The sequence below is a fragment of the Pelobates fuscus genome, chromosome 3 (genome assembly GCF_036172605.1).
Source record: "Pelobates fuscus isolate aPelFus1 chromosome 3, aPelFus1.pri, whole genome shotgun sequence".
Taxonomy (NCBI): Eukaryota; Metazoa; Chordata; class Amphibia; order Anura; family Pelobatidae; genus Pelobates; species Pelobates fuscus.
This window is the reverse complement of record NC_086319.1, coordinates 393,303,985-393,325,790: the sequence shown is the minus strand read 5'-3', so window position 1 is coordinate 393,325,790 and position 21,806 is coordinate 393,303,985. Positions and strand designations below refer to the sequence as shown.

General features: G+C 39.0%; 17 non-coding genes across 17 annotated transcripts; all 17 read right to left on the bottom strand.

Moving 5' to 3' along the window:
• Nucleotides 1-1,678: 1,678 nt before the first annotated feature.
• TRNAT-AGU (transfer RNA threonine (anticodon AGU)) lies at nucleotides 1,679-1,752 on the bottom strand. The gene has a single exon. It is a non-coding gene; the product is annotated as a tRNA-Thr (tRNA).
• A 580-nt stretch (nucleotides 1,753-2,332) lies between these two features.
• On the bottom strand, nucleotides 2,333-2,406 carry TRNAT-AGU (transfer RNA threonine (anticodon AGU)). The gene has a single exon. It is a non-coding gene; the product is annotated as a tRNA-Thr (tRNA).
• A 1,206-nt stretch (nucleotides 2,407-3,612) lies between these two features.
• On the bottom strand, nucleotides 3,613-3,686 carry TRNAT-AGU (transfer RNA threonine (anticodon AGU)). Its single transcript has one exon. It is a non-coding gene; the product is annotated as a tRNA-Thr (tRNA).
• Nucleotides 3,687-4,892: 1,206 nt separating this feature from the next.
• On the bottom strand, nucleotides 4,893-4,966 carry TRNAT-AGU (transfer RNA threonine (anticodon AGU)). Its single transcript has one exon. It is a non-coding gene; the product is annotated as a tRNA-Thr (tRNA).
• Nucleotides 4,967-6,170: 1,204 nt separating this feature from the next.
• On the bottom strand, nucleotides 6,171-6,244 carry TRNAT-AGU (transfer RNA threonine (anticodon AGU)). Its single transcript has one exon. It is a non-coding gene; the product is annotated as a tRNA-Thr (tRNA).
• A 1,205-nt stretch (nucleotides 6,245-7,449) lies between these two features.
• Nucleotides 7,450-7,523, bottom strand: TRNAT-AGU (transfer RNA threonine (anticodon AGU)). Its single transcript has one exon. It is a non-coding gene; the product is annotated as a tRNA-Thr (tRNA).
• A 1,208-nt stretch (nucleotides 7,524-8,731) lies between these two features.
• Nucleotides 8,732-8,805, bottom strand: TRNAT-AGU (transfer RNA threonine (anticodon AGU)). Its single transcript has one exon. It is a non-coding gene; the product is annotated as a tRNA-Thr (tRNA).
• Nucleotides 8,806-10,013: 1,208 nt separating this feature from the next.
• TRNAT-AGU (transfer RNA threonine (anticodon AGU)) lies at nucleotides 10,014-10,087 on the bottom strand. The gene has a single exon. It is a non-coding gene; the product is annotated as a tRNA-Thr (tRNA).
• A 1,206-nt stretch (nucleotides 10,088-11,293) lies between these two features.
• On the bottom strand, nucleotides 11,294-11,367 carry TRNAT-AGU (transfer RNA threonine (anticodon AGU)). Its single transcript has one exon. It is a non-coding gene; the product is annotated as a tRNA-Thr (tRNA).
• A 1,209-nt stretch (nucleotides 11,368-12,576) lies between these two features.
• On the bottom strand, nucleotides 12,577-12,650 carry TRNAT-AGU (transfer RNA threonine (anticodon AGU)). Its single transcript has one exon. It is a non-coding gene; the product is annotated as a tRNA-Thr (tRNA).
• A 1,206-nt stretch (nucleotides 12,651-13,856) lies between these two features.
• Nucleotides 13,857-13,930, bottom strand: TRNAT-AGU (transfer RNA threonine (anticodon AGU)). Its single transcript has one exon. It is a non-coding gene; the product is annotated as a tRNA-Thr (tRNA).
• A 1,206-nt stretch (nucleotides 13,931-15,136) lies between these two features.
• Nucleotides 15,137-15,210, bottom strand: TRNAT-AGU (transfer RNA threonine (anticodon AGU)). Its single transcript has one exon. It is a non-coding gene; the product is annotated as a tRNA-Thr (tRNA).
• Nucleotides 15,211-16,416: 1,206 nt separating this feature from the next.
• TRNAP-AGG (transfer RNA proline (anticodon AGG)) lies at nucleotides 16,417-16,490 on the bottom strand. Its single transcript has one exon. It is a non-coding gene; the product is annotated as a tRNA-Pro (tRNA).
• Nucleotides 16,491-17,699: 1,209 nt separating this feature from the next.
• On the bottom strand, nucleotides 17,700-17,773 carry TRNAT-AGU (transfer RNA threonine (anticodon AGU)). The gene has a single exon. It is a non-coding gene; the product is annotated as a tRNA-Thr (tRNA).
• A 1,206-nt stretch (nucleotides 17,774-18,979) lies between these two features.
• Nucleotides 18,980-19,053, bottom strand: TRNAT-AGU (transfer RNA threonine (anticodon AGU)). Its single transcript has one exon. It is a non-coding gene; the product is annotated as a tRNA-Thr (tRNA).
• A 1,206-nt stretch (nucleotides 19,054-20,259) lies between these two features.
• Nucleotides 20,260-20,333, bottom strand: TRNAT-AGU (transfer RNA threonine (anticodon AGU)). The gene has a single exon. It is a non-coding gene; the product is annotated as a tRNA-Thr (tRNA).
• A 1,206-nt stretch (nucleotides 20,334-21,539) lies between these two features.
• On the bottom strand, nucleotides 21,540-21,613 carry TRNAT-AGU (transfer RNA threonine (anticodon AGU)). Its single transcript has one exon. It is a non-coding gene; the product is annotated as a tRNA-Thr (tRNA).
• Between the last annotated feature and the right edge of the window lie 193 nt (nucleotides 21,614-21,806).

The window sequence follows — 21,806 nt, the reverse complement described above, 5'->3', positions numbered from 1 at the left end:
TAGTTGTAATCCGGGGGCACAGATTATTCTTCCAAAGCACGTCTCTGTGCTATATGTCTCCTGGAAGAAGTCTTCTTTGGAAAACCCTCTGAGAAAGTTGATGGGAAAAAGGCCTTGCTTTCACAAGAAAAAAAAAGAAGGTTTAATCAAACATTCTAGGGGATCAAATAAACTGAGAATGACCCTGTGAAGTAAATAAGATAGACACATATAGTACCTCCTTTTTAAACTGCCAGAGAAGCAAATACAAATTTTAGGTTGATGAATTTTCAGTCAACATATATTTAATATATAATGGTTGTTCTTGTGTAATTTATGTGCCATAACGCAAGAGGTGTAGATTCGATGCAATAATGATGAGGCACATAAGATAGTTTTCCAATTCTAGAGCTAAAATAGGCACTGCTGAGATTCGAACTAAGGATCTCCTGTTTACTAGACAGGCGCTTTAACCAACTAAACCACAGCACCACAACATACTGGCTCATGCCTTGTTTTATGTTTTCCAAATGGTGGCAGATTGGACCTTTCTCTATCCATGAGATACATCATTGGAGGATTAATTGACATCAATCCATCTTTATAGCAAATACATCTCAGTTGTCAACAAACATTCAAATATTGCCCGCAGCTATGAAGGTAATAAACTACATTTCCACACTGGCCGTGGCAGTATCAGTTTTGAAGATTAACTTTGTCCCAGTGGCACAAGATTGGAACTTGACTGATTGATTAATTGATAGAGGATAACTATAGCTCTAAAAGATCCCCCTCCATTCATACTCCACTCTATTCTCCTTTCCTCACTCAATTCCCTCAGTCATGATAATTTTACCAAAGTGAACTTTCTTTTCTGACCACTATCCATGTCTAGCATGGGTATACAAAGAATGCTAAATGCTGCCTCTGCAGGACACATTGTACTATAGGAAACCACCTTCTCCGCCTTGAGTTGTGCAGCTAATTCACCAAACTCTGCGTTCTGTGTTTGGGTCTGGGTTTTGGGTTACTTTTATGGATGGCCATTGCCTTTCTTCCCCATGCCTCCGTCTTGTCCACAGCTGCCATCACAGGTCCCTGCATATTGAGAGAGACTATTCAGGAATTTCAAATAATAGATTGAGAATGTGCTTGGAAATATTTAGAAAATTTTTAAAAGAGAACTGTTCCTTAATGGCAAAAATCAGATTAGCAGCTGAATAATTCTTGAAATCTTTGCTGGATATTACAAAGATGGTTGCCAACGGGATGGCTTTCTCACTTGCTTCACGTAGAGCCTTATAGTTGTAATCCGGGGGCACAGGTTATTCTTCCAAAGCACGTCTCTGTGCTATATGTCTCCTGGAAGAAGTCTTCTTTGGAAAATCCTCTGAGAAAGTTGATGGGAAAAAGGCCTTGCTTTCACAAGAAAAAAAAAGAAGGTTTAATCAAACATTCTAGGGGATCAAATAAACTGAGAATGACCCTGTGAAGTAAATAAGATAGACACATATAGTACCTCCTTTTTAAACTGCCAGAGAAGCAAATACAAATTTTAGGTTGATGAATTTTCAGTCAACATATATTTAATATATAATGGTTGTTCTTGTGTGATTTATGTGCCATAACGCAAGAGATGTAGATTCGATGCAATAATGATGAGGCACATAAGATAGTTTTCCAATTCTAGAGCTAAAATAGGCACTGCTGAGATTCGACCTCAGGATCTCCTGTTTACTAGACAGGCGCTTTAACCAACTAAGCCACAGCACCACAACATACTGGCTCATGCCTTGTTTTACGTTTTCCAAATGGTGGCAGATTGGACCTTTCTCTTTCCAAGAGATACATCATTGGAGGATTAATTGACATCAATCCATCTTTATAGCAAATACATCTCAGTTGTCAACAAACATTCAAATATTGCCCGCAGCTATGAAGGTAATAAACTACATTTCCACACTGGCCGGAGGCACAGATTATGCTTCCAAAGCACGTCTCTGTGCTATATGTCTCCTGGAAGAAGTCTTCTTTGGAAAACCCTTTGAGAAAGTTGATGGGAAAAAGGCCTTGCTTTCACAAGAAAAAAAAAGAAGGTTTAATCAAACATTCTAGGGGATCAAATAAACTGAGAATGACCCTGTGAAGTAAATAAGATAGACACATATAGTATCTCCTTTTTAAACTGCCAGAGAAGCAAATACAAATTTTAAGTTGATGAATTTTCAGTCAACATATATTTAATATATAGTGGTTGTTCTTGTGTGATTTATGTGCCATAACGCAAGAGATGTAGATTCGATGCAATAATGATGAGGCACATAAGATAGTTTTCCAATTCTAGAGCTAAAATAGGCACTGCTGAGATTCGAACTAAGGATCTCCTGTTTACTAGACAGGCGCTTTAACCAACTAAGCCACAGCACCACAACATACTGGCTCATCCCTTGTTTTACGTTTTCCAAATGGTGGCAGATTGGACCTTTCTCTATCCATGAGATACATCATTGGAGGATTAATTGACATCAATCCATCTTTATAGCAAATACATCTCAGTTGTCAACAAACATTCAAATATTGCCCGCAGCTATGAAGGTAATAAACTACATTTCCACACTGGCCGTGGCAGTATCAGTTTTGAAGATTAACTTTGTCCCAGTGGCACAAGATTGGAACTTGACTGATTGATTAATTGATAGAGGATAACTATAGCTCTAAAAGATCCCCCTCCTTTCATACTCCACTCTATTCTCCTTTCCTCACTCAATTCCCTCAGTCATGATAATTTTACCAAAGTGAACATTCTTTTCTGACCACTATCCATGTCTAGCATATGTATACAAAGAATGCTAAATGCTGCCTCTGCAGGACACATTGTACTATAGGAAACCACCTTCTCCGCCTTGAGTTGTGCAGCTAATTCACCAAACTCTGCGTTCTGTGTTTGGGTCAGGGTTTTGGTTACTTTTATGGATGGCCATTGCCTTTCTTGCCCGTACCTCCGTCTTGTCCACAGCTGCCATCACAGGTCCCAGCATATTGAGAGAGAGTATTCAGGACTTTCAAATAATAGATTGAGAATGTGCTTGGAAATATTTAGAAAGGTTTTAAAAGAGAACTGTTCCTTAATGGCAAAAATCAGATTAGCAGCTGAATAATTCTTGAAATCTTTGCTGGATATTACAAAGATGGTTGCCAACGGGATGGCTTTCTCACTTGCTTCACGTAGAGCCTTATAGTTGTAATCCGGGGGCACAGATTATTCTTCCAAAGCACGTCTCTGTGCTATATGTCTCCTGGAAGAAGTCTTCTTTGGAAAACCCTTTGAGAAAGTTGATGGGAAAAAGGCCTTGCTTTCACAAGAAAAAAAAAGAAGGTATAATCAAACATTCTAGGGGATCAAATAAACTGAGAATGACCCTGTGAAGTAAATAAGATAGACACATATAGTATCTCCTTTTTAAACTGCCAGAGAAGCAAATACAAATTTTAGGTTGATGAATTTTCAGTCAACATATATTTAATATATAGTGGTTGTTCTTGTGTGATTTATGTGCCATAACGCAAGAGATGTAGATTCGGTGCAATAATGATGAGGCACATAAGATAGTTTTCCAATTCTAGAGCTAAAATAGGCACTGCTGAGATTCGAACTCAGGATCTCCTGTTTACTAGACAGGCGCTTTAACCAACTAAGCCACAGCACCACAACATACTGGCTCATGCCTTGTTTTACGTTTTCCAAATGGTGGCAGATTGGACCTTTCTCTATCCATGAGATACATCATTGGAGGATTAATTGACATCAATCCATCTTTATAGCAAATACATCTCAGTTGTCAACAAACATTCAAATATTGCCCGCAGCTATGAAGGTAATAAACTACATTTCCACACTGGCCGTGGCAGTATCAGTTTTGAAGATTAACTTTGTCCCAGTGGCACAAGATTGGAACTTGACTGATTGATTAATTGATAGAGGATAACTATAGCTCTAAAAGATCCCCCTCCTTTCATACTCCACTCTATTCTCCTTTCCTCACTCAATTCCCTCAGTCATGATAATTTTACCAAAGTGAACTTTCTTTTCTGACCACTATCCATGTCTAGCATGGGTATACAAAGAATGCTAAATGCTGCCTCTGCAGGACACATTGTACTATAGGAAACCACCTTCTCCGCCTTGAGTTGTGCAGCTAATTCACCAAACTCTGCGTTCTGTGTTTGGGTCTGGGTTTTGGTTACTTTTATGGATGGCCATTGCCTTTCTTCCCCGTGCCTCCGTCTTGTCCACAGCTGCCATCACAGGTCCCTGCATATTGAGAGAGAGTATTCAGGACTTTCAAATAATAGATTGAGAATGTGCTTGGATATATTTAGAAAGGTTTTAAAAGAGAACTGTTCCTTAATGGCAAAAATCAGATTAGCAGCTGAATAATTCTTGAAATCTTTGCTGGATATTACAAAGATGGTTGCCAACGGGATGGCTTTCTCACTTGCTTCACGTAGAGCCTTATAGTTGTAATCCGGGGGCACAGATTATACTTCCAAAGCACGTCTCTGTGCTATATGTCTCCTGGAAGAAGTCTTCTTTGGAAAACCCTTTGAGAAAGTTGATGGGAAAAAGGCCTTGCTTTCACAAGTAAAAAAAGGAAGGTTTAATCAAACATTCTAGGGGATCAAATAAACTGAGAATGACCCTGTGAAGTAAATAAGATAGACACATATAGTATCTCCTTTTTAAACTGCCAGAGAAGCAAATACAAATTTTAGGTCGATGAATTTTCAGTCAACATATATTTAATATATAGTGGTTGTTCTTGTGTGATTTATGTGCCATAACGCAAGAGATGTAGATTCGATGCAATAATGATGAGGCACTTAAGATAGTTTTCCAATTCTAGAGCTAAAATAGGCACTGCTGAGATTCAAACTCAGGACCTCCTGTTGACTAGACAGGCGCTTTAACCAACTAAGCCACAGCACCACAACATACTGGCTCATGCCTTGTTTTACGTTTTCCAAATGGTGGCAGATTGGACCTTTCTCTATCCAAGAGGTACATCAGTGGAGGATTAATTGACATCAATCCATCTTTATAGCAAATACATCTCAGTTGTCAACAAACATTCAAATATTGCCCGCAGCTATGAAGGTAATAAACTACATTTCCACACTGGCCGTGGCAGTATCAGTTTTGAAGATTAACTTTGTCCCAGTGGCACAAGATTGGAACTTGACTGATTGATTAATTGATAGAGAATAACTATAGCTCTAAAAGATCCCCCTCATTTCATACTCCACTCTATTCTCCTTTCCTCACTCAATTCCCTCAGTCATGATAATTTTACCAAAGTGAACTTTCTTTTCTGACCACTATCCATGTCTAGCATGGGTATACAAAGAATGCTAAATGCTGCCTTTCAGGACACATTGTACTATAGGAAACCACCTTCTCCGCCTTGAGTTGTGCAGCTAATTCACCAAACTCTGCGTTCTGTGTTTGGGTCTGGGTTTTGGTTACTTTTATGGATGGCCATTGCCTTTCTTCCCGTGCCTCCGTCTTGTCCACAGCTGCCATCACAGGTCCCTGCATATTGAGAGAGAGTATTCAGGACTTTCAAATAATAGATTGAGAATGTGCTTGGATATATTTAGAAAGGTTTTAAAAGAGAACTGTTCCTTAATGGCAAAAATCAGATTAGCAGCTGAATAATTCTTGAAATCTTTGCTGGATATTACAAAGATGGTTGCCAACGGGATGGCTTTCTCACTTGCTTCACGTAGAGCCTTATAGTTGTAATCCGGGGGCACAGATTATACTTCCAAAGCACGTCTCTGTGCTATATGTCTCCTGGAAGAAGTCTTCTTTGGAAAACCCTTTGAGAAAGTTGATGGGAAAAAGGCCTTGCTTTCACAAGTAAAAAAAGGAAGGTTTAATCAAACATTCTAGGGGATCAAATAAACTGAGAATGACCCTGTGAAGTAAATAAGATAGACACATATAGTATCTCCTTTTTAAACTGCCAGAGAAGCAAATACAAATTTTAGGTCGATGAATTTTCAGTCAACATATATTTAATATATAGTGGTTGTTCTTGTGTGATTTATGTGCCATAACGCAAGAGATGTAGATTCGATGCAATAATGATGAGGCACTTAAGATAGTTTTCCAATTCTAGAGCTAAAATAGGCACTGCTGAGATTCAAACTCAGGACCTCCTGTTGACTAGACAGGCGCTTTAACCAACTAAGCCACAGCACCACAACATACTGGCTCATGCCTTGTTTTACGTTTTCCAAATGGTGGCAGATTGGACCTTTCTCTATCCAAGAGGTACATCAGTGGAGGATTAATTGACATCAATCCATCTTTATAGCAAATACATCTCAGTTGTCAACAAACATTCAAATATTGCCCGCAGCTATGAAGGTAATAAACTACATTTCCACACTGGCCGTGGCAGTATCAGTTTTGAAGATTAACTTTGTCCCAGTGGCACAAGATTGGAACTTGACTGATTGATTAATTGATAGAGAATAACTATAGCTCTAAAAGATCCCCCTCATTTCATACTCCACTCTATTCTCCTTTCCTCACTCAATTCCCTCAGTCATGATAATTTTACCAAAGTGAACTTTCTTTTCTGACCACTATCCATGTCTAGCATGGGTATACAAAGAATGCTAAATGCTGCCTTTCAGGACACATTGTACTATAGGAAACCACCTTCTCCGCCTTGAGTTGTGCAGCTAATTCACCAAACTCTGCGTTCTGTGTTTGGGTCTGGGTTTTGGTTACTTTTATGGATGGCCATTGCCTTTCTTCCCGTGCCTCCGTCTTGTCCACAGCTGCCATCACAGGTCCCTGCATATTGAGAGAGAGTATTCAGGACTTTCAAATAATAGATTGAGAATGTGCTTGGATATATTTAGAAAGGTTTTAAAAGAGAACTGTTCCTTAATGGCAAAAATCAGATTAGCAGCTGAATAATTCTTGGAATGTTTGCTGGATATTAAAAAGATGGGTAGCCAACGGGATGGCTTTCTCACTTGCTTCACGTAGAGACTTATAGTTGTAATCCGGGGGCACAGATTATGCTTCCAAAGCACGTCTCTGTGCTATATGTCTCCTGGAAGAAGTCTTCTTTGGAAAACCCTTTGAGAAAGTTGATGGGAAAAAGGCCTTGCTTTCACAAGAAAAAAAAAGAAGGTTTAATCAAACATTCTAGGGGATCAAATAAACTGAGAATGACCCTGTGAAGTAAATAAGATAGACACATATAGTATCTCCTTTTTAAACTGACAGAGAAGCAAATACAAATTTTAGGTTGATGAATTTTCAGTCAACATATATTTAATATATAGTGGTTGTTCTTGTGTGATTTATGTGCCATAACGCAAGAGATGTAGATTCGATGCAATAATAATGAGGCACATAAGATAGTTTTCCAATTCTAGAGCTAAAATAGGCACTGCTGAGATTCGAACTCAGGATCTCCTGTTTACTAGACAGGCGCTTTAACCAACTAAGCCACAGCACCACAACATACTGGCTCATGCCTTGTTTTACGTTTTCCAAATGGTGGCAGATTGGACCTTTCTCTATCCAAGAGGTACATCAGTGGAGGATTAATTGACATCAATCCATCTTTATAGCAAATACATCTCAGTTGTCAACAAACATTCAAATATTGCCCGCAGCTATGAAGGTAATAAACTACATTTCCACACTGGCCGTGGCAGTATCAGTTTTGAAGATTAACTTTGTCCCAGTGGCACAAGATTGGAACTTGACTGATTGATTAATTGATAGAGAATAACTATAGCTCTAAAAGATCCCCCTCATTTCATACTCCACTCTATTCTCCTTTCCTCACTCAATTCCCTCAGTCATGATAATTTTACCAAAGTGAACTTTCTTTTCTGACCACTATCCATGTCTAGCATGGGTATACAAAGAATGCTAAATGCTGCCTCTGCAGGACACATTGTACTATAGGAAACCACCTTCTCCGCCTTGAGTTGTGCAGCTAATTCACCAAACTCTGCGTTCTGTGTTTGGGTCTGGGTTTTGGGTTACTTTTATGGATGGCCATTGCCTTTCTTCCCCATGCCTCCGTCTTGTCCACAGCTGCCATCACAGGTCCCAGCATATTGAGAGAGAGTATTCAGGACTTTCAAATAATAGATTGAGAATGTGCTTGGAAATATTTAGAAAGGTTTTAAAAGAGAACTGTTCCTTAATGGCAAAAATCAGATTAGCAGCTGAATAATTCTTGAAATCTTTGCTGGATATTACAAAGATGGTTGCCAACGGGATGGATTTCTCACTTGCTTCACGTAGAGCCTTATAGTTGTAATCCGGGGGCACAGATTATTCTTCCAAAGCACGTCTCTGTGCTATATGTCTCCTGGAAGAAGTCTTCTTTGGAAAACCCTCTGAGAAAGTTGATGGGAAAAAGGCCTTGCTTTCACAAGAAAAAAAAAAGAAGGTTTAATCAAACATTCTAGGGGATCAAATAAACTGAGAATGACCCTGTGAAGTAAATAAGATAGACACATATAGTACCTCCTTTTTAAACTGCCAGAGAAGCAAATACAAATTTTAGGTTGATGAATTTTCAGTCAACATATATTTAATATATAATGGTTGTTCTTGTGTGATTTATGTGCCATAACGCAAGAGATGTAGATTCGATGCAATAATGATGAGGCACATAAGATAGTTTTCCAATTCTAGAGCTAAAATAGGCACTGCTGAGATTCGAACTCAGGATCTCCTGTTTACTAGACAGGCGCTTTAACCTACTAAGCCACAGCACCACAACATACTGGCTCATGCCTTGTTTTACGTTTTCCAAATAGTGGCAGATTGGACCTTTCTCTTTCCAAGAGATACATCATTGGAGGATTAATTGACATCAATCCATCTTTATAGCAAATACATCTCAGTTGTCAACAAACATTCAAATATTGCCCGCAGCTATGAAGGTAATAAACTACATTTCCACACTGGCCGTGGCAGTATCAGTTTTGAAGATTAACTTTGTCCCAGTGGCACAAGATTGGAACTTGACTGATTGATTAATTGATAGAGGATAACTATAGCTCTAAAAGATCCCCCTCCTTTCATACTCCACTCTATTCTCCTTTCCTCACTCAATTCCCTCAGTCATGATAATTTTACCAAAGTGAACTTTCTTTTCTGACCACTATCCATGTCTAGCATGGGTATACAAAGAATGATAAATGCTGCCTCTGCAGGACACATTGTACTATAGGAAACCACCTTCTCCGCCTTGAGTTGTGCAGCTAATTCACCAAACTCTGCGTTCTGTGTTTGGGTCTGGGTTTTGGGTTACTTTTATGGATGGCCATTGCCTTTCTTCCCCATGCCTCCGTCTTGTCCACAGCTGCCATCACAGGTCCCTGCATATTGAGAGAGAGTATTCAGGACTTTCAAATAATAGATTGAGAATGTGCTTGGAAATATTTAGAAAGGTTTTAAAAGAGAACTGTTCCTTAATGGCAAAAATCAGATTAGCAGCTGAATAATTCTTGAAATCTTTGCTGGATATTACAAAGATGGTTGCCAACGGGATGGATTTCTCACTTGCTTCACGTAGAGCCTTATAGTTGTAATCCGGGGGCACAGATTATTCTTCCAAAGCACGTCTCTGTGCTATATGTCTCCTGGAAGAAGTCTTCTTTGGAAAACCCTCTGAGAAAGTTGATGGGAAAAAGGCCTTGCTTTCACAAGAAAAAAAAAAGAAGGTTTAATCAAACATTCTAGGGGATCAAATAAACTGAGAATGACCCTGTGAAGTAAATAAGATAGACACATATAGTATCTCCTTTTTAAACTGCCAGAGAAGCAAATACAAATTTTAGGTTGATGAATTTTCGGTCAACATATATTTAATATATAGTGGTTGTTCTTGTGTGATTTATGTGCCATAACGCAAGAGATGTAGATTCGATGCAATAATGATGAGGCACTTAAGATAGTTTTCCAATTCTAGAGCTAAAATAGGCACTGCTGAGATTCAAACTCAGGACCTCCTGTTTACTAGACAGGCGCTTTAACCAACTAAGCCACAGCACCACAACATACTGGCTCATGCCTTGTTTTACGTTTTCCAAATGGTGGCAGATTGGACCTTTCTCTATCCAAGAGGTACATCATTGGAGGAATAATTGACATCAATCCATCTTTATAGCAAATACATCTCAGTTGTCAACAAACATTCAAATATTGCCCGCAGCTATGAAGGTAATAAACTACATTTCCACACTGGCCGTGGCAGTATCAGTTTTGAAGATTAACTTTGTCCCAGTGGCACAAGATTGGAACTTGACTGATTGATTAATTGATAGAGAATAACTATAGCTCTAAAAGATCCCCCTCCTTTCATACTCCACTCTATTCTCCTTTCCTCACTCAATTCCCTCAGTCATGATAATTTTACCAAAGTGAACTTTCTTTTCTGACCACTATCCATGTCTAGCATGGGTATACAAAGAATGCTAAATGCTGCCTCTGCAGGACACATTGTACTATAGGAAACCACCTTCTCCGCCTTGAGTTGTGCAGCTAATTCACCAAACTCTGCGTTCTGTGTTTGGGTCTGGGTTTTGGTTACTTTTATGGATGGCCATTGCCTTTCTTCCCCGTGCCTCCGTCTTGTCCACAGCTGCCATCACAGGTCCCAGCATATTGAGAGAGAGTATTCAGGACTTTCAAATAATAGATTGAGAATGTGCTTGGATATATTTAGAAAGGTTTTAAAAGAGAACTGTTCCTTAATGGCAAAAATCAGATTAGCAGCTGAATAATTCTTGAACTCTTTGCTGGATATTACAAAGATGGTTGCCAACGGGATGGCTTTCTCACTTGCTTCACGTAGAGCCTTATAGTTGTAATCCGGGGGCACAGATTATTCTTCCAAAGCACGTCTCTGTGCTATATGTCTCCTGGAAGAAGTCTTCTTTGGAAAACCCTTTGAGAAAGTTGATGGGAAAAAGGCCTTGCTTTCACAAGAAAAAAAAAGAAGGTTTAATCAAACATTCTAGGGGATCAAATAAACTGAGAATGACCCTGTGAAGTAAATAAGATAGACACATATAGTATCTCCTTTTTAAACTGCCAGAGAAGCAAATACAAATTTTAGCTTGATGAATTTTCAGTCATCATATATTTAATATATAGTGGTTGTTCTTGTGTGATTTATGTGCCATAACGCAAGAGATGTAGATTCGATGCAATAATGATGAAGCACATAAGATAGTTTTCCAATTCTAGAGCTAAAATAGGCACTGCTGAGATTCGAACTCAGGATCTCCTGTTTACTTGACAGGCGCTTTAACCAACTAAGCCACAGCACCACAAGAAACTGGCTCATGCCTTGTTTTACGTTTTCCAAATGGTGGCAGATTGGACCTTTCTCTATCCAAGAGATACATCATTGGAGGATTAATTGACATCAATCCATCTTTATAGCAAATACATCTCAGTTGTCAACAAACATTCAAATATTGCCCGCAGCTATGAAGGTAATAAACTACATTTCCACACTGGCCGTGGCAGTATCAGTTTTGAAGATTAACTTTGTCCCAGTGGCACAAGATTGGAACTTGACTGATTGATTAATTGATAGAGGATAACTATAGCTCTAAAAGATCCCCCTCCTTTCATACTCCACTCTATTCTCCTTTCCTCACTCAATTCCCTCAGTCATGATAATTTTACCAAAGTGAACTTTCTTTTCTGACCACTATCCATGTCTAGCATGGGTATACAAAGAATGCTAAATGCTGCCTCTGCAGGACACATTGTACTATAGGAAACCACCTTCTCCACCTTGAGTTGTGCAGCTAATTCACCAAACTCTGCGTTCTGTGTTTGGGTCTGGGTTTTGGGTTACTTTTATGGATGGCCATTGCCTTTCTTCCCCATGCCTCCGTCTTGTCCACAGCTGCCATCACAGGTCCCAGCATATTGAGAGAGAGAGTATTCAGGACTTTCAAATAATAGATTGAGAATGTGCTTGGAAATATTTAGAAAGGTTTTAAAAGAGAACTGTTACTTAATGGCCCAAATCAGATTAGCAGCTGAATAATTCTTGGAATGTTTGCTGGATATTAAAAAGATGGGTAGCCAACGGGATGGCTTTCTCACTTGCTTCACGTAGAGACTTATAGTTGTAATCCAGGGCACAGATTATGCTTCCAAAGCACGTCTCTGTGCTATATGTCTCCTGGAAGAAGTCTTCTTTGGAAAACCCTTTGAGAAAGTTGATGGGAAAAAGGCCTTGCTTTCACAAGAAAAAAAAAGAAGGTTTAATCAAACATTCTAGGGGATCAAATAAACTGAGAATGACCCTGTGAAGTAAATAAGATAGACACATATAGTATCTGCTTTTTAAACTGCCAGAGAAGCAAATACAAATTTTAGGTTGATGAATTTTCAGTCAACATATATTTAATATATAGTGGTTGTTCTTGTGTGATTTATGTGCCATAACGCAAGAGATGTAGATTCGATGCAATAATAATGAGGCGCATAAGATAGTTTTCCAATTCTAGAGCTAAAATAGGCACTGCTGAGATTCAAACTCAGGATCTCCTGTTTACTAGACAGGCGCTTTAACCAACTAAGCCACAGCACCACAACATACTTGCTCATGCCTTGTTTTACGTTTTCCAAATGGTGGCAGATTGGACCTTTCTCTATCCAAGAGATACATCATTGGAGGATTAATTGACATCAATCCATCTTTATAGCAAATACATCTCAGTTGTCAACAAACATTCAAATATTGCCCACAGCTATGAAGGTAATAAACTACATTTCCACACTGGCCGTGGCAGTATCAGTTTTGAAGATTAACTTTGTCCCAGTGGCACAAGATTGGAACTTGACTGATTGATTAATTGATAGAGGATAACTATAGCTCTAAAAGATCCCCCTCCTTTCATACTCCACTCTATTCTCCTTTCCTCACTCAATTCCCTCAGTCATGATAATTTTACCAAAGTGAACATTCTTTTCTGACCACTATCCATGTCTAGCATGGGTATACAAAGAATGCTAAATGCTGCCTCTGCAGGACACATTGTACTATAGGAAACCACCTTCTCCGCCTTGAGTTGTGCAGCTAATTCACCAAACTCTGCGTTCTGTGTTTGGGTCTGGGTTTTGGTTACTTTTATGGATGGCCATTGCCTTTCTTCCCCGTGCCTCCGTCTTGTCCACAGCTGCCATCACAGGTCCCAGCATATTGAGAGAGAGTATTCAGGACTTTCAAATAATAGATTGAGAATGTGCTTGGAAATATTTAGAACGGTTTTAAAAGAGAACTGTTCCTTAATGGCAAAAATCATATTAGCAGCGGAATAATTCTTGAAATCTTTGCTGGATATTACAAAGATGGTTGCCAACGGGATGGCTTTCTCACTTGCTTCACGTAGAGCCTTATAGTTGTAATCCGGGGGCACAGATTATTCTTCCAAAGCACGTCTCTGTGCTATATGTCTCCTGGAAGAAGTCTTCTTTGGAAAACCCTTTGAGAAAGTTGATGGGAAAAAGGCCTTGCTTTCACAAGAAAAAAAAAGAAGGTTTAATCAAACATTCTAGGGGATCAAATAAACTGAGAATGACCCTGTGAAGTAAATAAGATAGACACATATAGTATCTCCTTTTTAAACTACCAGAGAAGCAAATACAAATTTTAGGTTGAAGAATTTTCAGTCAACATATATTTAATATATAGTGGTTGTTCTTGTGTGATTTATGTGCCATAACGCAAGAGATGTAGATTCGATGCAATAATAATGAGGCACATAAGATAGTTTTCCAATTCTAGAGCTAAAATAGGCACTGCTGAGATTCAAACTCAGGATCTCCTGTTTACTAGACAGGCGCTTTAACCAACTAAGCCACAGCACCACAACATACTGGCTCATGCCTTGTTTTACGTTTTCCAAATGGTGGCAGATTGGACCTTTCTCTATCCAAGAGATACATCATTGGAGGATTAATTGACATCAATCCATCTTTATAGCAAATACATCTCAGTTGTCAACAAACATTCAAATATTGCCCACAGCTATGAAGGTAATAAACTACATTTCCACACTGGCCGTGGCAGTATCACTTTTGAAAATTAACTTTGTCCCAGTGGCACAAGATTGGAACTTGACTGATTGATTAATTGATAGAGGATAACTATAACTCTAAAAGATCCCCCTCCTTTCATACTCCACTCTATTCTCCTTTCCTCACTCAATTCCCTCAGTCATGATAATTTTACCAAAGTGAACATTCTTTTCTGACCACTATCCATGTCTAGCATGGGTATACAAAGAATGCTAAATGCTGCCTCTGCAGGACACATTGTACTATTGGAAACCACCTTCTCCGCCTTGAGTTGTGCAGCTAATTCACCAAACTCTGCGTTCTGTGTTTGGGTCTGGGTTTTGGTTACTTTTATGGATGGCCATTGCCTTTCTTCCCCGTGCCTCCGTCTTGTCCACAGCTGCCATCACAGGTCCCAGCATATTGAGAGAGAGTATTCAGGACTTTCAAATAATAGATTGAGAATGTGCTTGGAAATATTTAGAAAGGTTTTAAAAGAGAACTGTTCCTTAATGGCAAAAATCAGATTAGCAGCTGAATAATTCTTGAAATCTTTGCTGGGTATTACAAAGATGGTTGCCAACGGGATGGCTTTCTCACTTGCTTCACGTAGAGCCTTATAGTTGTAATCCGGGGGCACAGATTATTCTTCCAAAGCATGTCTCTGTGCTATATGTCTCCTGGAAGAAGTCTTCTTTGGAAAACCCTTTGAGAAAGTTGATGGGAAAAAGGCCTTGCTTTCACAAGAAAAAAAAAGAAGGTTTAATCAAACATTCTAGGGGATCAAATAAACTGAGAATGACCCTGTGAAGTAAATAAGATAGACACATATAGCATCTACTTTTTAAACTGCCAGAGAAGCAAATACAAATTTTAGGTTGATGAATTTTCAGTCAACATATATTTAATATATAGTGGTTGTTCTTGTGTGATTTATGTGCCATAACGCAAGAGATGTAGATTCGGTGCAATAATGATGAGGCACATAAGATAGTTTTCCAATTCTAGAGCTAAAATAGGCACTGCTGAGATTCGAACTCAGGATCTCCTGTTTACTAGACAGGCGCTTTAACCAACTAAGCCACAGCACCACAACATACTTGCTCATGCCTTGTTTTACGTTTTCCAAATGGTGGCAGATTGGACCTTTCTCTATCCAAGAGATACATCATTGGAGGATTAATTGACATCAATCCATCTTTATAGCAAATACATCTCAGTTGTCAACAAACATTCAAATATTGCCCGCAGCTATAAAGGTAATAAACTACATTTCCACACTGGCCGTGGCAGTATCAGTTTTGAAGATTAACTTTGTCACAGTGGCACAAGATTGGAACTTGACTGATTGATTAATTGATAGAGGATAACTATAGCTCTAAAAGATCCCCCTCCTTTCATACTCCACTCTATTCTCCTTTCCTCACTCAATTCCCTCAGTCATGATAATTTTACCAAAGTGAACATTCTTTTCTGACCACTATCCATGTCTAGCATGGGTATACAAAGAATGCTAAATGCTGCCTCTGCATTACACATTGTACTATAGGAAACCACCTTCTCCGCCTTGAGTTGTGCAGCTAATTCACCAAACTCTGCGTTCTGTGTTTGGGTCTGGGTTTTGGTTACTTTTATGGATGGCCATTGCCTTTCTTCCCCGTGCCTCCGTCTTGTCCACAGCTGCCATCACAGGTCCCAGCATATTGAGAGAGAGTATTCAGGACTTTCAAATAATAGATTGAGAATGTGCTTGGAAATATTTAGAAAGGTTTTAAAAGAGAACTGTTCCTTAATGGCAAAAATCAGATTAGCAGCTGAATAATTCTTGAAATCTTTGCTGGATATTACAAAGATGGTTGCCAACGGGATGGCTTTCTCACTTGCTTCACGTAGAGCCTTATAGTTGTAATCCGGGGGCACAGATTATTCTTCCAAAGCACGTCTCTGTGCTATATGTCTCCTGGAAGAAGTCTTCTTTGGAAAACCCTTTGAGAAAGTTGATGGGAAAAAGGCCTTGCTTTCACAAGAAAAAAAAAGAAGGTTTAATCAAACATTCTAGGGGATCAAATAAACTGAGAAAGACCCTGTGAAGTAAATAAGATAGACACATATAGTATCTACTTTTTAAACTGCCAGAGAAGCAAATACAAATTTTAGGTTGATGAATTTTCAGTCAACATATATTTAATATATAGTGGTTGTTCTTGTGTGATTTATGTGCCATAACGCAAGAGATGTAGATTCGATGCAATAATAATGAGGCGCATAAGATAGTTTTCCAATTCTAGAGCTAAAATAGGCACTGCTGAGATTCGAACTCAGGATCTCCTGTTTCCTAGACAGGCGCTTTAACCAACTAAGCCATAGCACCACAACATACTGGCTCATGCCTTGTTTTACGTTTTCCAAATGGTGGCAGATTGGACCTTTCTCTATCCAAGAGATACATCATTGGAGGATTAATTGACATCAATCCATCTTTATAGCAAATACATCTCAGTTGTCAACAAACATTCAAATATTGCCCACAGCTATGAAGGTAATAAACTACATTTCCACACTGGCCGTGGCAGTATCAGTTTTGAAGATTAACTTTGTCCCAGTGGCAAAAGATTGGAACTTGACTGATTGATTGATTGATAGAGGATAACTATAGCTCTAAAAGATCCCCCTCCTTTCATACTCCACTCTATTCTCCTTTCCTCACTCAATTCCCTCAGTCATGATAATTTTACCAAAGTGAACTTTCTTTTCTGACCACTATCCATGTCTAGCATGGGTATACAAAGAATGCTAAATGCTGCCTCTGCAGGACACATTGTACTATAGGAAACCACCTTCTCCGCTATGAGTTGTGCAGCTAATTCACCAAACTCTGCGTTCTGTGTTTGGGTCTGGGTTTTGGGTTACTTTTATGGATGGCCATTGCCTTTCTTCCCCATGCCTCCGTCTTGTCCACAGCTGCCATCACAGGTCCCTGCATATTGAGAGAGAGAGTATTCAGGACTTTCAAATAATAGATTGAGAATGTGCTTGGAAATATTTAGAACGGTTTTAAAAGAGAACTGTTCCTTAATGGCAAAAATCAGATTAGCAGCGGAATAATTCTTGAAATCTTTGCTGGATATTACAAAGATGGTTGCCAACGGGATGGCTTTCTCACTTGCTTCACGTAGAGCCTTATAGTTGTAATCCGGGGGCACAGATTATTCTTCCAAAGCACGTCTCTGTGCTATATGTCTCCTGGAAGAAGTCTTCTTTGGAAAACCCTTTGAGAAAGTTGATGGGAAAAAGGCCTTGCTTTCACAAGAAAAAAAAAGAAGGTTTAATCAAACATTCTAGGGGATCAAATAAACTGAGAATGACCCTGTGAAGTAAATAAGATAGACACATATAGTATCTCCTTTTTAAACTGCCAGAGAAGCAAATACAAATTTTAGGTTGAAGAATTTTCAGTCAACATATATTTAATATATAGTGGTTGTTCTTGTGTGATTTATGTGCCATAACGCAAGAGATGTAGATTCGATGCAATAATAATGAGGCACATAAGATAGTTTTCCAATTCTAGAGCTAAAATAGGCACTGCTGAGATTCGAACTCAGGATCTCCTGTTTACTAGACAGGCGCTTTAACCAACTAAGCCACAGCACCACATCATACTGGCTCATGCCTTGTTTTACGTTTTCCAAATGGTGGCAGATTGGACCTTTCTCTATCCAAGAGATACATCATTGGAGGATTAATTGACATCAATCCATCTTTATAGCAAATACATCTCAGTTGTCAACAAACATTCAAATATTGCCCACAGCTATGAAGGTAATAAACTACATTTCCACACTGGCCGTGGCAGTATCAGTTTTGAAGATTAACTTTGTCCCAGTGGCACAAGATTGGAACTTGACTGATTGATTAATTGATAGAGGATAACTATAGCTCTAAAAGATCCCCCTCCTTTCATACTCCACTCTATTCTCCTTTCCTCACTCAATTCCCTCAGTCATGATAATTTTACCAAAGTGAACATTCTTTTCTGACCACTATCCATGTCTAGCATGGGTATACAAAGAATGCTAAATGCTGCCTCTGCAGGACACATTGTACTATAGGAAACCACCTTCTCCGCCTTGAGTTGTGCAGCTAATTCACCAAACTCTGCGTTCTGTGTTTGGGTCTGGGTTTTGGTTACTTTTATGGATGGCCATTGCCTTTCTTCCCCGTGCCTCCGTCTTGTCCACAGCTGCCATCACAGGTCCCAGCATATTGAGAGAGAGTATTCAGGACTTTCAAATAATAGATTGAGAATGTGCTTGGAAATATTTAGAAAGGTTTTAAAAGAGAACTGTTCCTTAATGGCAAAAATCAGATTAGCAGCTGAATAATTCTTGAAATCTTTGCTGGGTATTACAAAGATGGTTGCCAACGGGATGGCTTTCTCACTTGCTTCACGTAGAGACTTATAGTTGTAATCCGGGGGCACAGATTATTCTTCCAAAGCACGTCTCTGTGCTATATGTCTCCTGGAAGAAGTCTTCTTTGGAAAACCCTTTGAGAAAGTTGATGGGAAAAAGGCCTTGCTTTCACAAGAAAAAAAAAGAAGGTTTAATCAAACATTCTAGGGGATCAAATAAACTGAGAATGACCCTGTGAAGTAAATAAGATAGACACATATAGTATCTACTTTTTAAACTGCCAGAGAAGCAAATACAAATTTTAGGTTGATGAATTTTCAGTCAACATATATTTAATATATAGTGGTTGTTCTTGTGTGATTTATGTGCCATAACGCAAGAGATGTAGATTAGATGCAATAATAATGAGGCACATAAGATAGTTTTCCAAGTCTAGAGCTAAAATAGGCACTGCTGAGATTCAAACTCAGGATCTCCTGTTTACTAGACAGGCGCTTTAACCAACTAAGCCACAGCACCACAACATACTGGCTCATGCCTTGTTTTACGTTTTCCAAATGGTGGCAGATTGGACCTTTCTCTATCCAAGAGATACATCATTGGAGGATTAATTGACATCAATCCATCTTTATAGCAAATACATCTCAGTTGTCAACAAACATTCAAATATTGCCCACAGCTATGAAGGTAATAAACTACATTTCCACACTGGCCGTGGCAGTATCACTTTTGAAGATTAACTTTGTCCCAGTGGCACAAGATTGGAACTTGACTGATTGATTAATTGATAGAGGATAACTATAGCTCTAAAAGATCCCCCTCCTTTCATACTCCACTCTATTCTCCTTTCCTCACTCAATTCCCTCAGTCATGATAATTTTACCAAAGTGAACATTCTTTTCTGACCACTATCCATGTCTAGCATGGGTATACAAAGAATGCTAAATGCTGCCTCTGCAGGACACATTGTACTATAGGAAACCACCTTCTCCGCCTTGAGTTGTGCAGCTAATTCACCAAACTCTGCGTTCTGTGTTTGGGTCTGGGTTTTGGTTACTTTTATGGATGGCCATTGCCTTTCTTCCCCGTGCCTCCGTCTTGTCCACAGCTGCCATCACAGGTCCCAGCATATTGAGAGAGAGTATTCAGGACTTTCAAATAATAGATTGAGAATGTGCTTGGAAATATTTAGAACGGTTTTAAAAGAGAACTGTTCCTTAATGGCAAAAATCAGATTAGCAGCGGAATAATTCTTGAAATCTTTGCTGGATATTACAAAGATGGTTGCCAACGGGATGGCTTTCTCACTTGCTTCACGTAGAGCCTTATAGTTGTAATCCGGGGGCACAGATTATTCTTCCAAAGCACGTCTCTGTGCTATATGTCTCCTGGAAGAAGTCTTCTTTGGAAAACCCTTTGAGAAAGTTGATGGGAAAAAGGCCTTGCTTTCACAAGAAAAAAAAAGAAGGTTTAATCAAACATTCTAGGGGATCAAATAAACTGAGAATGACCCTGTGAAGTAAATAACATAGACACATATAGTATCTCCTTTTTAAACTGCCAGAGAAGCAAATACAAATTTTAGGTTGAAGAATTTTCAGTCAACATATATTTAATATATAGTGGTTGTTCTTGTGTGATTTATGTGCCATAACGCAAGAGATGTAGATTCGATGCAATAATAATGAGGCACATAAGATAGTTTTCCAATTCTAGAGCTAAAATAGGCACTGCTGAGATTCGAACTCAGGATCTCCTGTTTACTAGACAGGCGCTTTAACCAACTAAGCCACTGCACCACAACATACTGGCTCATGCCTTGTTTTACGTTTTCCAAATGGTGGCAGATTGGACCTTTCTCTATCCAAGAGATACATCATTGGAGGATTAATTGACATCAATCCATCTTTATAGCAAATACATCTCAGTTGTCAACAAACATTCAAATATTGCCCACAGCTATGAAGGTAATAAACTACATTTCCACACTGGCCGTGGCAGTATCAGTTTTGAAGATTAACTTTGTCCCAGTGGCACAAGATTGGAACTTGACTGATTGATTAATTGATAGAGGATAACTATAGCTCTAAAAGATCCCCCTCCTTTCATACTCCACTCTATTCTCCTTTCCTCACTCAATTCCCTCAGTCATGATAATTTTACCAAAGTGAACATTCTTTTCTGACCACTATCCATGTCTAGCATGGGTATACAAAGAATGCTAAATGCTGCCTCTGCAGGACACATTGTACTATAGGAAACCACCTTCTCCGCCTTGAGTTGTGCAGCTAATTCACCAAACTCTGCGTTCTGTGTTTGGGTCTGGGTTTTGGTTACTTTTATGGATGGCCATTGCCTTTCTTCCCCGTGCCTCCGTCTTGTCCACAGCTGCCATCACAGGTCCCAGCATATTGAGAGAGAGTATTCAGGACTTTCAAATAATAGATTGAGAATGTGCTTGGAAATATTTAGAAAGGTTTTAAAAGAGAACTGTTCCTTAATGGCAAAAATCAGATTAGCAGCTGAATAATTCTTGAAATCTTTGCTGGGTATTACAAAGATGGTTGCCAACGGGATGGCTTTCTCACTTGCTTCACGTAGAGACTTATAGTTGTAATCCGGGGGCACAGATTATTCTTCCAAAGCACGTCTCTGTGCTATATGTCTCCTGGAAGAAGTCTTCTTTGGAAAACCCTTTGAGAAAGTTGATGGGAAAAAGGCCTTGCTTTCACAAGAAAAAAAAAGAAGGTTTAATCAAACATTCTAGGGGATCAAATAAACTGAGAAAGACCCTGTGAAGTAAATAAGATAGACACATATAGTATCTACTTTTTAAACTGCCAGAGAAGCAAATACAAATTTTAGGTTGATGAATTTTCAGTCAACATATATTTAATATATAGTGGTTGTTCTTGTGTGATTTATGTGCCATAACGCAAGAGATATAGATTCGATGCAATAATAATGAGGCACATAAGATAGTTTTCCAAGTCTAGAGCTAAAATAGGCACTGCTGAGATTCAAACTCAGGATCTCCTGTTTACTAGACAGGCGCTTTAACCAACTAAGCCACAGCACCACAACATACTGGCTCATACCTTGTTTTACGTTTTCCAAATGGTGGCAGATTGGACCTTTCTCTATCCAAGAGATACATCATTGGAGGATTAATTGACATCAATCCATCTTTATAGCAAATACATCTCAGTTGTCAACAAACATTCAAATATTGCCCACAGCTATGAAGGTAATAAACTACATTTCCACACTGG